This window comes from Hemicordylus capensis, chromosome 2 (assembly GCF_027244095.1).
Source record: "Hemicordylus capensis ecotype Gifberg chromosome 2, rHemCap1.1.pri, whole genome shotgun sequence".
In the NCBI taxonomy this organism is placed as follows: domain Eukaryota; kingdom Metazoa; phylum Chordata; class Lepidosauria; order Squamata; family Cordylidae; genus Hemicordylus; species Hemicordylus capensis.
The window spans coordinates 130611367-130628938 of record NC_069658.1 but is presented as its reverse complement, the minus strand read 5'-3'; the positions used below and the strand labels follow the sequence as shown (position 1 = coordinate 130628938).

Below are 17572 nucleotides of genomic sequence, written 5' to 3'. Positions count from 1 at the left end.
TCACTAAGGACGTTCTGTTCAGTGTTTTAGGGAAATTTGTATTTGTTTTACAAGGCCCTTTGGTTGCTAGATACTTAATTATTGTATTGCTGACATATTCTGTGTGTATTTTAATGGACCATGCACATAATACCTCAAGAGCACTGTTATAGAAACCAATGGAATTGTGCATATGGAGTTACGTTTCCAGCGGCTGCAAACAATAGCTGTCTCTATGTTTGCGCAAGAGTGCTCTAGAGCAACGGTGCTCACATTCCATTAAAACACATGCTGAACAATGCACAGTATGCCATGTGGTGATTTTTATTTAGATGATGATTACTTTTTTGCTTTGCTGTTTATTGATTGTATTGTTTTGTATGTAGATATTGTTTTTATTGCGTACTACTTTGAGGTCAAGAATGGAGTTATAAATTACATAAGTTGGTGAATCAATGGATTAGTTCATTTTCAACTTCGTTACATTCATTTTTTTGCATAAAGAAAGAGACCAGTAATAAACAAGTGTTCTAGTGAGAGCCTGAATCTAGATCCCAGCAGGCCTACCTTGCTTGTGAGCCCCTTGGGCTGCTTAGTGGAGGACTAAATCTATGATATACAGTTCTCCTTTCAGATGCTGCTCAGTCAGTACGAAAGGGCTGTCCTTTGAATGGGGCTCCAAGAGACCACCTGCCAAGTGATCAGCTCTCTCAGAGACATCAGTCTCAGTGTTTATCATGCCAAACAGAAGCTTGCTGGAATGTTGAACGGTGTCCAGGGAGTGCTCCATTCTTTCAAAACGGCAAGACAAGTTTCACCCTTCCAGCCTGTGCCTCAGCCAAATTTTCCTGATGGGATCTGAAACTGGAGCACACAGCATGCCTGAACGGCCTCTGATGTTTGTCATCACTATTGCCTAAGAAGGCCAGAATTGACAACTGGAGTACAAAGCCTAACATAGCTTTCTCTGGGGTTACTGAACTGCCTGTTTGAAAACAACCGTGTCCCCTCAGTAGTAATGTGCTCTTGTCATTTTTCATCTCCTCAGGCACCTGGCTGTCAGCTTTCTGTCAGTCTCTGTTTCCTTGGGGAGACCCTGGTTTCCAGTTTTTCAATATTCCTGTTCACTGTTGTTACTAAATATCCTGATGTTGTCTGTGTTGGAATGAGAGGAAGTTAGCAGCTTAGGAGCAGTTGGATGGCAGCCAACTGAACAAGTGCACGGCACTCCGGATTAAGGAGGGCCCTCGTCACTGAAAGGGATGCAGACTGTCTAGTCCAAATCTTTATACTGGCAGGACTCTCCAGACTGAAATAATAGTTAATAGACAACTCTGCAGTCTCTTAAAAGCAATAATAGAATTCCATAATTTCCTTTGGCAGCTTGTCCCATCTCCCGGTAGTATTTGGCCATTGTCATTCAAATGTAAAAACAACGTTGCTGGTACATAAAAAGGCTTTAAAATGGCTACTGGCAGCATTCACAAGGGGGCATTTCAGACTGAAGACTTGCTCTCAGTGCCATCTGTGAAAATATACTTGTGCAGCATGATCCGAAGCAAGTTTACCCAGAAGAAGGTCCTACTGAGAGAGATCCCTCCCTACTCTACTGCTGCTGGAGCAACATTCCCTGCGTGTGATTTGAGGAGAGATCAGGTATGTCTTATTGTATTCACCTTTTGACTGCCACTCTTGGGTTAGTGCCCCAACCCAAGAATCTTTGCACACAGCACCAGGCTGTTCATACACAGTTGCATACGTGGACCTTATTCACACTCCGCTGTGGAATTGGTGGCTGGTGCTTGTCTGTGGTGTAGGTGGGGAGTAGAAAGCTTAGAAGAGGGGCCAAAGTTCCACTAGTAGAAAGCTGTTCAGTCTCTTCTTTATGGCAGGTATTTCAGAATTTGAAAACTGCTGTGATGCTCCCCATAAATCCATAAAGTGTGCTTAATTTCCGAAGCTGAATATGATGTGGTCCACAACCTTTATCACTGATACTGCTGTCTCCTGAATGCCCCATGCCTGGTTTATTGGCACCCTGTCTAAAAGACAATAACCAGTACTGGAGTGGAGATAGCATGCCAGCTGAGACCTGATCGATGCCAGGCAATGCAGTATGTATGTGTGCAAGTTTGTATTTTTGTGAAATATGTGTATAAACATCTCTTCCATTTTTAAATCAGGATGGCTTCCATCAACTAAAACAGTATACATAAAGCAATGTAAAACAATGTGCAATGTGGAAAGCCAATGGACAAAGTGATAGACTTGAACTGGAGAAAGCTGTTTTCAAATAGTGACGGTCACGGGCTGGGCGGGGGGGGGTGCGCCTTGGGTCAGTCAGCCCAGTCTTCCTTGCAGGGTTGTTGAGGGAATAAAAAGAGCCTGGAAAACCCATGTATGCTGCTCTAAGCTCCTTATAAGCATAAATATGATAACAAAACATCTCCGTTTAATAAACCCATGCTGGTATTATGGCTATCTCTTATGAAAGATTTAAAAGCCTGTTCAAAGGCAAGCGATGACAGGCCTCTGTAGGAAGGGAGATCTACGGAACTGGAGCCACCACGGTGAAGACTATGATCCTTGCACTTATTAATGTGACTTCACATGTAGTTGAAACCCAGAGCAAGACCTCTCTGGGTGATCTTAATGGGCAAGAGGGCTCCTATGACAATGGCCTCCTTCTCTTGCATATATATGTTAAGGACTATTAAAACTCTAATGTTAGAACAATGACTTTGGTTCTATCAGCATTTTAATTTAATTTAGTTTAGTTTGTTTCAATTTACTATATCACCTTTCATCTGACAATCCCAAGGCAATGGCACAGCGGGGAAATAACTTGACTAGCAAGCCCGAGGTTGCTGGTTCAAATCCCCACTGGTGTGTTTCCCAGACCATGGGAAACACCTATATTGGGCAGCAGCGATATAGGAAGAGGCTGAAAGGCATCATCTCATACTGCACGGGAGATGGCAATGGTAAACCTCTCCTGTATTCTACCAAAGACAACCATGGGGCTCTGTGGTCACCAGGAGTCGACATTGATTCGACAGCACACTTTACCTTTAAAGTCTGTCTCTCTGTCTGTCTGTCTGTCTGTTTTATTTATTTATTTATTTATTTATTCGATTTCTATATTAATTTTCTATAATTAAAAGTCGTATAAAAATAACATGGTAGCGGAAGATCAGTCCTGAATCCAAGTCCTATTGAAATGTAAGTAATCCTTTAGTCTACTTTCTGAGTAGTAGTATTAAGAAATTTAGTCAGGATGTCAGCCGATATATGTAGGGGAGCCAATGAGCAGCACGCATCTTGAGAGGTGTCCTTCTAAGATCATTTGCAGAGGATGCTGGGTTGCTGCGACCTCTCTGCCACAACTGATCTTTGGGTGGGGACTTCTGTCCCAAGCATGCTGCTCACTGGCAACTGTAAAAGCACTGGCATCTCACAACAATAAAATAGCCACTTGGGTTGCTTGGGAAGTTGGACCAGCCCCAAGGAAAGAGTTTATGTGGGTGCAGGCATTAGCACTGGCAAAAATTCCTGGGCCATCCCTATCTCTTCCTTGGAATATTTGTCCAATCCCCCAGCGACAACTAAAAGCACTATTGCTGTGCTTGCACAGAGAGCAACAAGACACGAGTTTTAGACTCTTTCCGTATCACCCTCTAAAATCTAATGGATCTGCATCTCAGTGCCAATTGCCACTTATTTCCTTTGGCCAGTGTCCATAGTAATCTTCACTGGAACATGCAGGGGGCAGGGGAGGGCCCCATCTGCTGATCGCTGAGGAAACAAGATCAGCTCTCTGTGCCGAGTCTATGTAACAGCTGCTCCAGTCCTCCCCACTCCAATCTCACCTCCTCTGAATTCTCCAGCGGGTGCTTAATGAATGGCCTTAGCTTCATTAACACTTGGATCCCAGGGAAGTATTCCCTGGGATCAAATCTTAGACACGGGTTAAGTGGATCAAAAGCTCTTTAGGTGTACATTGGAGAGCTGAAGTAATGAATGGGACATCTATTGCTAAAAACAAAATCTGGCGCAAGCTATTAATGTTCTTGGTAATTCTGTTAACGCAGTACCCAATCCCTCTTTAATGGGAGTGTGTGACATGCTACTTTGTATACAAACAGTGCCCACTGACTCATTCAGGGAAGCCAAGACACACATGCTGCAGGGGAAGATAAAGACATAGTGATAGCCATAACCCATCAGAGCACAGGTTTTCCAGCTGTGTTCTGGGCAAGGGCATGGCTATAATTGAAAAAGATGGGATAAATGTCCCTGGCCTCTGAAGGAGGTGGGGCCTGCTAGCTTGTTCTTCACTCTCCCCCTCCTGCCTCCCCAAATCACTGGTATACTGCTGGCTCCTGATCGGAGGACCTATCTTGGCTTCAAGCAAGATGAGTCCAGGATGGGAGGGGGAGGAGTGTGAGGCAGAATCCCTCCTCCTTCCTCTCCTGATTGGCTGGCTAGTGAAGGGGGAGGAGAAGAAGGCGGGGGAGGGAGAGGTGCTCACCTTCATGTCCCAGAGCTCACACTCCAACCTTGCTATGCCCTTGGTTCTGGGGAACCCTGGAGATCATCAAAAACTTAGCAAGGATTCCTCAATGAGAATTTCAGTAGGCAGATAAGCAACCCTGAAAGGCAGCTTGTCCACCACAAATATCCCCTGCAGAGCAGAGCTTTAACAGAGTTGGAATTGCAGAGCAAATGCTGCAACGCACTGGGAGGCTGGGGTTTTGTTGCAGGCCACCATACTTGGTTCAAGTAGGACAACAGTGGGGCTCAACAGTCCTGAATAGTGTCCTACGTGAACTAGGTGTGTGCCTTAGCACACATGCCCCAGAAATGTCTGCAATGTGCTTGGGTTCCGTGAGAGATTCGCAAAAGTTCCTCAGCAGATGAGTAGATGTAGACAGGGTTTTCTCAGCGTCAGACCACTGGGCAGAGGCATGCTTAACTTTCGGTCAGATTGTGACCTATGGGGTACAGCCAATCGCATGATGTGGGGGACTCCTCAGATCCAAATTTGGTGAATATGCAAAACTAAATCCATCCACTAAAACACCTAGAGAAATTTATATGGGACATTCCTCCATGCCACACAGCATGCTGCAGCGGTTCCTGATCCTCCAAAGCAGGGATTCTCAAACTTGGGTCCTCAGGTGTTATTGGACTTCAGCTCCCATAATCCCCAGCCTCAGTGGCCTTTGGTTGGGGATTATGGGAGTTGAAGTCCAATAACACCTGAGGACCCCAAGTTTGAGAATCACTGCTCCAAAGGAAGTAGGTCAAGAATTTTTCCCAGGCCCCAACAAGCCACAGCTTCCAAGGTGTCCGGGTTACCCGATCTGCGGAAATACATGGTGTGTCTCTTGCTGAACTGTAACACTTAAGACTGCAGGGATTGCATGGTTGAATTCTCCTCCATAAATAAACATCTGCTGCATGCAGAAAGCCCCAGGTTCATTCCCTGACATTTCCAGGTAGGACTGGGTTAGACTTCAGCCTGAAACTGTGGAGAGCCTCTGCCAGTCAGTGTAGACAATACTGAAGTAGATGAACCAAAGGCCTGACTTGGCAGCTTCCGGTGTTCCTATGATTCTAAAACTAGCATGTTGCAGAGAAGCCTTGGCTAGGCCAGAACCCTTCTTGCTGACATGCTTGTTCTTAAATGCAGGTGTATGCGTGGTTTTGGCATTGTTTTTTTAATGTACTGACAGAATATTAGAACACGTAATCTCCCACCTGCAGACTCAAATAGTACAGCCCAGCTAGAGCTATTTAAGCAGATGCTTAACTCTCTCCTGTTTAAATCAATGAGAATTAAAAGTGCTTAACTTTGGATGAACCATATCCAAGGTCCTAATTAGCTTTCTTTTCTGCCTCCAGCCACACAAGTGCTGTAGGTGCATTTGCTACAGATTACCGAGAGAGCAATCAATCATTCTTTTGGCCAGGAAGGACTCCATGACACTTGATGAAAGAATAGGATTACACGGAGATAAATTCCAGCTCTGGTAATTACATTCTCTCTCCTGAAATTCCCCCAGAAGCTTCAGTTAAGCAAAGGTGTTCAGTTCTTGTCCTAGAATTGTTTGGTAATGCTGCTGTGTATTGTTTAACAGCTGCTGCACAGTGTGTGGCCCTGACAGTCAGGGTGTTTCAATGGTGCCTGAGCTGATGATCCCAGTGTGTTTTCCCACTTTAAACCCCAGCTGAGAAGCCTAACGCTTTTTGAGCCTAACGCTGATCATTCTTGGATCCAATCATTACAACAGGGCAAAGGAAGCCTTGTCACTGCCACGCTGTGCTGTGCTGCCTATCACAGTTCGCCAGACATATAAGTCTGAACAGAAAATTCAAAGGTTATAATAGTACTAGAACAGACTCTTCTTAGTGAATCCGTTCCTTGAGAGGATAGAACTGGTTTATTGCCAAACATGAGGTAGTGATGTGCCGGACAAGGCAAGAATAAGGCACGAGTCTGTTATCAATATGCTGATGATACCCAAATCTATTTCTCCATGACATCATCATCAGGAAATGGCATAACCCCCTAAATGCCTGCCTGCAGGAAGTAATCGACTGGATGAGGGATAATAAATTGAAGCTGAATCCAAGCAAGATGGAGGTACTCATGGTAAGGGCTCATATTTCAAGGGACGTGATAGATGTTCCTATTCTGGATGAGATTGCACCCCTCCTCGCCGAAGGAACAGGTAGCTTGGGAGTGCTTCTGGACCCAGGCCTCACTCTGGTTTCTCAGATTGAGGCTATGGCCAGGAACGCTTTCTATCAACTTCAGTTGATTCGACAGTTACACCGATTCCTTGAAGATAATGATCTCAGAACTGTGGTGCACTCTCTGGTATCCTCTAGGCTTGACTAGTGCAATGTGCTTTACATGGGGCTGCCTTTGTATGTAGTTCCAAAACTTCACTTGGTCCAAAATGCAGTGGCTGGATTCGTCCTGAGTTGTCTCAGAGAGACTGTATTATGCCTGTTTTAAAGCAACTGCACTGACTGCCAATTGGTTTCCGGGCAAAATACAAAGTGCTGGTAATTACCTTTAAAGCCCTAAATGGGTTAGGGCTGGATTACCTGGGAGAGAGCCTTCTTCTGCGTGATCCCCACCACACATTAAGATCATCAAGAGAGGTCTGTCTCCATATACCACCAGCTCATCTGGCAGTGACTCGAGAGCAGGCCTTCTCTATGGTTGCCCCTGGGCTGTCTTATGTTTTTCTTTTAGATTGTGAGCCCTTTGGGGACAGGAATCCATCTTATTTATTTATTATTTCTCTGTGTAAACCGCCCTGAGCCATTTTTGGAAGGGCGGTATAGAAATCGAATAAATAAATAAATAATAATAATAATAATAATAATAATAATAATAATATAATAATAATAATAATAATAATAATAATAATATTGTGTTCATTTTTGTGAACCACCTAGAGCCTTTGGAGTCAGGCAGTATATAAATTTCATCATCATCATCATAATCATCAAGACAATGAGCTATGTCCTATCCATTTTGAAACAGATCACTCGCTTAGGTTGGGTCATGACCCAGGACTCAAACTTGGGAAACTTCTGTCTGAGATAGTGGAGATCAGATCCTTTCGCTGGTCTTCCATCAGATCCCTCCAGATATTGTGAAGAAGCCAGATGTGTGTGTACTCACACATCTGGGGAGAGAGAGAGAGAGAGAGAGAGAGAGAGGTGGGTGGAGGGAAGTACGTTTCCCCAAGGAATCAAGGAAGCCCTGCCTGGGTTGCAAATGCGTTACTGTTTAGGGTTGCTAAGCCTCTAGGTCTAGGGATGTGCATGGAATGGGCTAGGCCAGTTAGGTTTGAATCCAAACTGGATTCCAACCAAACTGGCCCAGTCTGGTTCAACCGCCGAACCAGTTCACGGACCAGTTCCGGAGTCTACTTGTAAAGGGCAATCCGGTAAGGATGCCCCTTTATGAGTAGACCCCGAACTAGTCCAGTTTGAACTGGGGCCAGTCCAGTCCAAACTCAGACTGGCACCCCCTTTCGGGGGGCTGGTTCAATTCAAACCAGGATCGCTCAAACCACCCCAGTTCATCAAACTGGGGTTTGAACCGAGGCAGTTCACATACCCCTATCTAGGACTGGCCTGAGATCTCCATACATTGGCATCCATCCCCAAGTAACTATACAAAGCAACCCTGACGATTTTAATGGCTTAATTTTGAGAATAATATTGCGCTGGGGGGTGGGGGGGCTGGAAAAATAATCTCCAGGAATCGCTTCAGTCAGAGTTAGTAATTCTGTTACAATGAACAGGGCAGCGGGAGTGGGGGGTGGGAGTTGTTGATGCTAATTTGATGCTTGAAGAAGTTTTTGTGCTTATTTCCTTGTATCTCTATGGGATGTCCAGATCTTGTGACATTTGCCACATCCATTTGGAAGCAAAGTAGAACCACCAACATTCAGAACTGCTGGCCCATGCCCTCCTCTAGCACAAAGGGAAGGGGGAAGGTGCATTGTACAGGAGACTCTGGGACTTGCAGTTTCAGAGATGGAGAGAAGTGTGTCACTCTGCATTCATGCGGTCTCAAGAGCTACAACCCCCAGAGTACTTGAGTTCCTGCTGGCAATTCCTATGTACTGGCAGAAGGAGCCAACAGGACATGGCAGATAAATGACAGCAGGAAGAAGAGGCAAGCACCATAACAACTGGGGACGCTGAGATCCCAGGAGGCAGTACTTCATAAGATTTATTGGCCCCATGAGATGAGTTAGATCCAGGTCCATAGAAGTACTGACGCTAGATCCCAGGGACAGGGAGTAGCATCTAACGGGTATTTGTCAGGGCACTTGTGCATAATGAATATACATACAGGGCATTTGGCTATATTTGATTATAATTCCAAACACGGCAGACAAAAACATAAAGAGCTTTTTTTTTTAAGGGAACAAAAGGAAGCTAAAGACACCAATCAATACTCCAGTTCTTCAAAGCAGGCAAGCGACTGGTGAGTGGGGGAGGTGGGGGAAGCTGTGCCCGTGTTACAAGTTTGTACTGGGCCCAGAGAACTGATAACTTGGGCATCGTAAGAGAGAAGAATCCCTGAGGAGTCTGCTTCCTCTACCACCTACCCTGGGAATATCTAGCTCCTGAAGTAATTGGATACCAATGACTCCTCAGAAACTCCCTCAGCTCCTGACATCCCACCTTCACCATCATACCCATCACAGAGGCATGATGTGATACATCAGGAGACTTCTCTGCATCTCTGAGTTGTACTTCTCCAAGCCAGACTGTTTCCCCTTTAAATGGGATTTGATCTTCTTATCCAGGAAGTTTGAGTCAAGTTATCCAGGGAGTTAGGGAGTCAGAGAGTTATATTTAGGTTGTCTGCACAGCCACACACTAATCTCTGAGCAATAGCAACTCTGGGGGCCTTGGCCTTCCCTCCACTCCTCTCCATCCTAATGTCTGTCCTGGGAGGGGATATGTTTATGAGAGAAGGCAAAGGATTCTGGGGTCTGGTCTACTGTGACCAAGGATGGTCTTGTGAGGGCTCACCCTGGCAAAGCAGTCCATGGAGGCCAAACCACACTCCTGCCCTTGTGTTGGCTTGCCAGCCAGGGATTAGCCCTCTCATGAGAGGGCCAGTCCACTGGGGAGGACTAGAGGATCCAAGACCTTCAGTCCTCCATCGGACTGCATTCCCATGAGTTGAGCCATCCAAATAAAGAGGGCCCCACTTGTGTGGAGCCCCCTTTCTCTCTGATTAAAAATATAACTTCTACGCAGTGTCCCCCTCCTCTACAGGCAACCTTTTCATGCACACATAGGAGAATTTGCCGCTCCATGTGTCCGGGTGGCCCCAGGTGGGCAGACTAGGAAAACACTGGGACAGGGAATAGACCTTCACTTTCTTTCAAATTTTGTGGGTTTGGTCACATGTTGTGGTGTATGTAGGTCAGCCACTGTGGGGAATTGCAGGAGAGGGGAGCCTTGGTTATCAACAACCCCAGGAGAGTAGGGTCACTGTGCCAGGCAAAAATAAAGATTGATATGTTCCAATGGGAGGCTGGACTGGCAGAGGGCCTGCTTGGACTGCTTTTTCATGGCAGTCACCAAGATGGAGAGATGTCGCCGGGGTACACATCCCCCTGGCTTGCTTGTGCTGAGTAACCAGGTGGTGTGGCATCTGCTGTCTGGCTTGCATGCGTGTCTCCATGGCCCAGGCCTAACACTCTGGTGAGAGAGCAGTCCTTGGGAGAAAGGCTATTATCACGCATTATTAGCGATTCAACCACATCCCCATTCCCCCCACCCAGACAGGACGGTTCTTCTCATGAGTTGTGAATGGGAATCCCCATGGCCTTCCACTCTCATGAGAGAATGGTCTGCTCCGGAGCAGGATCCATCATCATCACACAGGTGGTATCTCTCATGTGACTGGAGGCAATGCTGCTCCTGCTGGATGGTTCTTCTCATGAGTAAGCCTAGGGACTGCACGTGTTAACTAAAGGGGAAGGGGCTGGGCCCTGCTTCCTGGACTTTATTGTACAAAAAATATAGCGGAGCTATTCAAGAATTCCTGGGTGGGGCTGCTTTTCCAACTTGACTCTGGGTATCGCCGCCCTGCCATATGTTTTCTTCCCAGCGATCTAGTCGAGTTGCTCTGTTTATGGTGCCACAGTGATTGCATGTGCTTGTGAATCCATTTTCCATCCATTTTCAGAGAGCAAAGCACATAGTGCCCCTCATGCCATCCCGTCTCCTTTCTCTCCTGGTTGCCAGGATGTGGGGACAAGGGATACAGTGGGGAGACGGCACCCCTCACATGACTTTTTCATTTGACAGGCTTAGAAGCTTGGGATAGGACGTGGTGGCGTCCCTGTTGCCAGGCAACAGTTTGATTAGCTCAGAGACAGGGGGCAGGGGAAATGCTCAGCCAGTGAGAAGCACGGCAGGCATGGAGTGGGCACATTTTTGGGTGTGTCTGGGCCTCCCTCTCTATGATTTTAGTTCCAGAAACAGCACAAAACTGCAGTTATGGCGGCGTCTACGTTCGGACGTAATGCTGCTGGCCCCAAACCTCAGGTTGGAGCAGCAAAACTCACTACAAACCGAAAGTTCAAACTGGAGTTTGGCTAAGGAAAACGCAGGTTGCTCTTGCCGAAAAACTGTGGTTTCACACATTTGGATGTACAGGAATTCCAACCTCTGCTCCATTTAACTGAAGTTTTGCATTACACACAAATGGGGCCGATTTTCTCATTCCTTTTGCTATATAAGCTTTGAGAATTTTATTTGATGAAAGGTGGTGTGTAAATATTGTAATTGCTTGGTTTTGTAGTTAGAGTGTTGGACTAGAACTGGGAAGCCCCAAGTTCAAATTCCCATTCAACCATGAAACTTACTGGATGATTCTGGGCCATTCTTATCTAGCCTATCTCTCAACCTAGCCTACCTTATAGGGCTGTTTTGAGGATAAACATAACCACGTATATCACTCTGGGCTTCTTGGAGGAAGAGTGATGTATACATACATACAAACAAACAATATGATTCTTTGCTAACTATGATATTTTATGTCTTTCCTGTATCCCTTTATGTATCTCCTGTATCATATCTGTGTAACTGGCAACCAGTCTACTTAAATCGTTATTTGCTGAATGTTTTAGATGTCATAGAATACCATTGGATATGGTGAGTTATATTACATTTGTAGGATTTAAGAAATATTCTCCCGCAATGTAAAGGTCAGATCTGGATTTGAAATACTACATGTCAGCAGCTCAGAATTACTCAAACTCCTATCATCTTTGGTCTCAATGGGGGGCGGGGGCGGGATTATTTCATTTTCAGTTAGCACACTTGGCTTTTCATGTAAGCCTATGGTAAGACCATAATTTGTTTCAACAAGCTATTAACCAATCTGTACTCCATGATTTGATGCAAGCTCAGGGAAAGCATGGGATCTTATAGTGGGCACAGAACACAGCAGTCTAAAAATGTAAATTTCTAGTCTTTATTACTGGCAAGTTGTTTTGGCAGTGTATGCAAATTTAGACATCCTGACTAAATTACTAAATGGGAGTCCTCTTGAAATAAAACAGTCCTTTAGCATAACTCCTGAGTAACTTAATCTGGATGTCACCAATGTCCAGAGAAATCTCAGAAGTCAGAGGAGTGGCTGAATAAGATTTACATTGATCAGGGTGTGAAGGCTTTAGTGCTCCATATCTGTTCCTGTGGCCAATAGATACAGACATATGCAAATAATTTATTCAAATATGCTTGAACTATATCATTTATACAGGTCATATATGCAAAAATTTGGGTAACTGTGGTTCTGAATTTTGATTCCTTTAAAAAAACAACCCTAGAGGATACAGAGTACTGACTATTAGGAAAGAAAGTACCCAGTGTATGCATATGTCCAGCAACATCTTACCAACATATTTTAATTGTTGCATGTCTGAGATCAGACTAGTTCCTCTCTCTTCCCCTTCCCCCGCCTTCTTATCTTACTTTCAGCACTCATCACTTCTTCTAGCCAAAATGATCTGTCTTTGATCTTTTACCAAACAACAGGCCGATAGCTTGTCACTAAAAAGACTTGATTCTTTCCTCTATCAATGAATGGTAGACAGTAGCCACTAGAAGCTGCCAGTCTGTCTTTTCAGGGAGGCAGAGATATGAAAGTGTCCACCCAGTCTTTATATAGACAATACAATGCATGATACAGTACAGATGCTAATTTAGATCTTTGGTGACCTCATTTTCTCACTCTGGCTTCTGCCCACATTTCCATTTTCTTTAGGCTGCTGCCCTATATATGCAACAGATCACATGGCAAAATGTTCCTGGACTGTACCACACAAATCATATGTATTGAGTGTAGGTAGGGCAGTAAATCCATATAATACGTTTGAACTGTTGAAATCATGTTTAATAGTGCTTAATCATTAAAATCTTCACAGCTTCTATAAAATAAAATAAAAATCACAAAATTAATTAGGGAACAATATTTCTGTTTCATCTCCTCCTCCTCCTCAGTCTCCCCCACCTCAGTTTATATTGCTGGTAACAATCTGCACAGCCATGCAGGAATGATGAGAGGAAATCCTCCATTCCTGTGGGAGTGAAGGGGACGCTGGCTGCTGCAGCGCTCCCTGCTGGTGGCATTTCAGCTACTTGCTGACAGGTTTCTCCCAGGTCTTGCTGCTCATTACATTCTTTGCTCTCCTTACTTTCCAAATCCTTTAAAAAAATGTTTAATCATTTAATGCACTGTGTTGCCAGTAACACTGATCTTAATGGTTGAATGTTTAGTATTTAACATCCCTAACTGAATGCTACACCAGGAAAATAAAGTTTCTGCACATGGCAGCAATTGCGATGCGTAGGGCTGTGTGTGCGCGTGTGTGTGTGTGTGTGTGTGTGTTTGTTGGGGCCAGTGCAAGGGTGAGGGGTGCCCTGGGTGAAGCCCACCCAGGCGCCCCTCCACTTGCCCCGATTGCCTGCTTGGGTGGTCCACCCTCATTGCCTTAGCTGGGAATGTCCAACTAGCCTATTCAAAACAATACATTTGGTGCAAACATGTGACAGCCTCAGTTGCTCTGACTGGGCTATGGGGAACTTTTTCCCTTTTTGTCAATGCACAATACAGTCAGCAAAACCCAATTTTCAACTTCAAACTGATGGTTCAAATGGAGGTTTCCAGGCACTAATGGAGCCATGGTTGGGAAGAAATCATGCATTCGAATGAATGGTCACAAATGCTCACATGTTTTACTCCAGTTTGGTGTTTTATCTGAAGGAGCCCAGTAATTTGAGATGACGGTGGTAAAAAGAAATGACTGTAGTTGTTACTCAGAAGACCACTACTAGGACCTCCTCTCAAAATGACTATGGGTGCTTTCAAAGTTACTCAGTCAAGTGTCAGAAAGGCCTATAGGAACATAGGAAGCTGCCTTATACTGAGTCAGGCTCTTAGTCCACCTCACTCAATACTGTATACACTGACTGGCAGCAGCCCTCCAAGGTTTCAGGCGGGAGTCTCTCCCAGACCTACCAGGCGATGCCAGGGATTGAACCTGGGACCTTCTGGATGCCAAGCAGATGCTCTACCACTGAGTTATGGCCCCATTTATGAGAGTATAGATTGCCATGAGCTGTCAGTTACAATCAACTTCTTTCAGTACTTCTCTCAGGATGCCCAATATGAAGCAGGCTAGTATTCTGAGAGAGATGTGTATAGACACCACCCACTGTGGTGGGAAAATTGTCTACCGATTAGGCTTCAGTCATTAACCAAAGAATTCACCAAAGTTGAAGCATAGCGTTGCGTGCATGATATCTTTTCTCTGAGCAACTACATGTCATATGAATCTTGTCATCTGTTATTAACTTGGCTGAGCATTCACAAGGCCCTCTGCATGAAACAAAATATACACTGACGGAAGGAGGCAAAATATGCAAATCTTTGCTTAGAAAATCACTTTTTCCCCCTTGGTCAAAGAACAAGTCATTTACCTAATGAATCTGAGCAATTTCATTGCAGTCAAGCTTCAAAAAATAGATTTAATTAATAACCTCTCCTCTGCTGTTTAAAAAGGAAGCATATGCAGACTGGATGACTCAAAGAGATAGTAATGAAAACCTGAGCTTTAGCAGCCTTTTCTGCTTGATAAATACAGGGAGAGCGGATATGCATGGGAGGGAGTGGGATTACTTTGACAGATCCCACCCCCAACCCATGGATGTTCAGTAGAATGTGAACAGACCAAATACACATACAAACTGTATACATGACAAGGAGCCCACTCCAACATTGGTACACCCCTGAATTCTCTGTTACTTTGACAAGTACGTCCTTCTCCGCACCCCCGCACCCCCCGCCAAAAATAACCTGGTCAGAGATTTATTTTTTTAAAGACAATTCACTTCTAAAATTTATTATTTATATAGCACCATCTGTGTACATGACACTTAGTAGAAAGCATAAGCATAATATCGGTTTCTGCTACAAGGAGCTTAAAATACAAGATGAAACCGGGGAAGGGGGCAAAACTACAAAGGGAAGAGAGCCAGACAGAGGCAAGAGCAAAGAAGAGATGGATGTAAGTAAATGCAGCTGTACACATCCTTAAATGTATTTATTTATTTAAAATATTTATATCATGTCCCTCCACTGCAATATTGCTTGGGGAGGCTCACAAAAATGGGAAAAACATGATAAAATAATACAACATTAATAAAATAAAATTAGTAAAAATTAACAAAAAACAGAAGCCAGTCAAAACCAGATTTAAAAATGAAAAGTTAAAAATCCACCAGACAGCTGCAGATAAAATACTAGAAAGGCTCTCTAAAAAGATGGGTTTTTAGATGCTTTTTCAAAACGCTGAGAGAGGATGAAGCTTTTCCAGGAGCTCTTTCCAAAGCTGAAGGGCCACAGCCGAAAAGGCCCTGTCTCTAGTCCCATTTCACTTTTCAGTTTGGATGAGCGCTAAGGGGTTAAGCAAAACTTTAATGAAAGGGGTAGATTTTGAGCTGGGGTTTGTAGGAAGAGAGTTGAAAAACCCCTCAGGTAATCTGGGAAGGAGTTTCATGCATAAGGGACAGTAAGAGGAGGAGGACAGTAAGAGAGAACAGAAGGCGCTTATGTGGCTCAGAGCATGGATTCTCAACACTGGGGTCTTAGATATTATTGGACTTCAACTCCCACAATCCCCAACCAAAGGCCCCTGGGGCTGGGGATTATGGGAGTTGAAGTCCAAGAACATCTGGGGACCCAACGTTGAGAATCCCTGGCTCAGAGCAACAGAGTGGAAGAAGGAACGCTCAGGTAGGCAAATATCAGGATATGTGGCACTTCTAGTGGTCAGCTAGTGGGGGAATGTGGCCCACTCAGTGGGTGCATCCCTGATATTTCCTCTTGGCCTTAACTTTACTGCCCTTTGAAAGGATATCAAGCCAAACAGAAAATCTAAACACATTATAGTTATCTATTTGGGGTTGCCAGACCACAATCCGGAGAGCCTACTTAAATCTTTCACAGCTTTACAACTGGGTAGAGAGAATGTAGCTACAGTTTCTTCTCTAGTTCCATTATTCTTCTGCTGGTTGTACAGCAAATCAAGAATTTTTCTAGCTGTAGTATGTTGTGAGATGGATGGGCAAGAGTCAGGGTGGGGAAAAGCGCAGCTGTTTCCTTTTTCACGGCTGCAGAGCTGCTGGAGTGTCAGATAATCTGCATTGCACTGAAGGAGATCAGGCGATCTAGCAACCTTCTTCTGGTTGCTCTGAAAGAGGTACGGAGCAGCAGGAAAGACTCTTAATTCCTGCACGAAAGGTTGCCAGATTACCAGAGGAACAAGCCAGCTTGGTCTGCTCTTGAGCAGGGCTGCAGACAGAATACAAATACGACCAATATTTATATACTGCTTTTCAACAAAACTTCCCAAAGCAGTGTACATAGATAGAAAATAAATCAATAAAATGGCTCCTTGTCCCCAAAGGGCTCACAATCTAAAAAAAAGAAACATTAGATACCAGCAACAGCCACTGGAGGGATGCTGTGCTGAAGACAGAGGAAAATGGTTGAAGAGCAACTCCTCACTTAAATAAGGGTGGGGTGGGGTGGGGTGGGGAGATTATTTATTAGGTTTGGTGGGGTGCATTCAGTAAAATGGCGGGGGAGACTCCTCAAATGCTGAGGGGTGCGGTGTAGCAAGGTGTTGGAAGTGAAGGACTCTGCACTGTCTCATGCCTCAATGACAGAGGGGGACAGACTAGTGAGTCAGAGGGCTAGAGGGTTCAAGACATTGGTCATTCCTCCTCTCTACTGATCTGACACTATCTCTTTGATATGTAGATTGCTACTCTCAGGGACTTCCTTCCTGCCTCCTTTTCTCCCCTCCCTTCCTTTCTTCCTCTCTTCTCCCTAACACATGCTTGCCTCTCTCTGCGCCATGTTTGCACAGAGATGCAGACAGCATCTGTCTGCATCCAGCTAGCTAGCTAGATTAGAGATCCTATCTCTCCACTTTCCTATCTAGAATGGAGTTCTCCAATAAAGACGCCTCATATTGATTTGAAACTATGAACTGGCTCCAAGTTTCTTTTGGCTCTTAGCAGACATGCATGCCTGGTCAGGCTCCGCTGTGCTTTGCCTCTGTGCACTCTGTGTAATAGAAGGGTATCTCTTACCAGAGAGAATTCCCAACACAAGGTTGGAGTGGGCTTGGGACAAAAACTGAAGATGGGGGCGCTGCCCACCTCTTCCTTCTTTGGAGGGTGTGGGGAGGAAGAGCAAGCGGTTGCTCAACTTTCAGGCCCCCTCTCAGTGGCCCACTTGTTCCCCTCCCCACTGTTCAGTCATGCTATGCCCCTGCTGCTTAGGGGAGATCTGCAGTGCAAATCCTAAGGAACTGCTCCTGTGTTTAATGGCATTTTGATCTGCAGATTGATCAGCAGATAATATTGCTTAGCTCCAGGTTGTGAAAATCTATTAATTTCTATAGGTTAAGACACTATTAAGGGACGAGCAGGACCAGTAAAAAAGTTGACAACT

At 44.8% G+C, this 17572-nt stretch overlaps 1 protein-coding gene across 2 annotated transcripts in view; it reads left to right on the top strand.

Moving 5' to 3' along the window:
• The window catches only part of LOC128346400 (SUN domain-containing protein 3-like), a 141811-nt gene that overhangs the window by 15365 nt on the left and 108874 nt on the right, over positions 1-17572 (top strand). Inside the window, exon 2 of one of the 2 annotated variants that reach the window (XM_053299668.1) lies at positions 1363-1635. The exons of the other annotated variant lie outside the window; for it this stretch is intronic. The gene's annotated coding sequence lies outside the window, so the exon portion shown is untranslated. The remainder of the gene's footprint in view (positions 1-1362; positions 1636-17572) is intronic. 2 annotated transcript variants of the gene reach the window in all.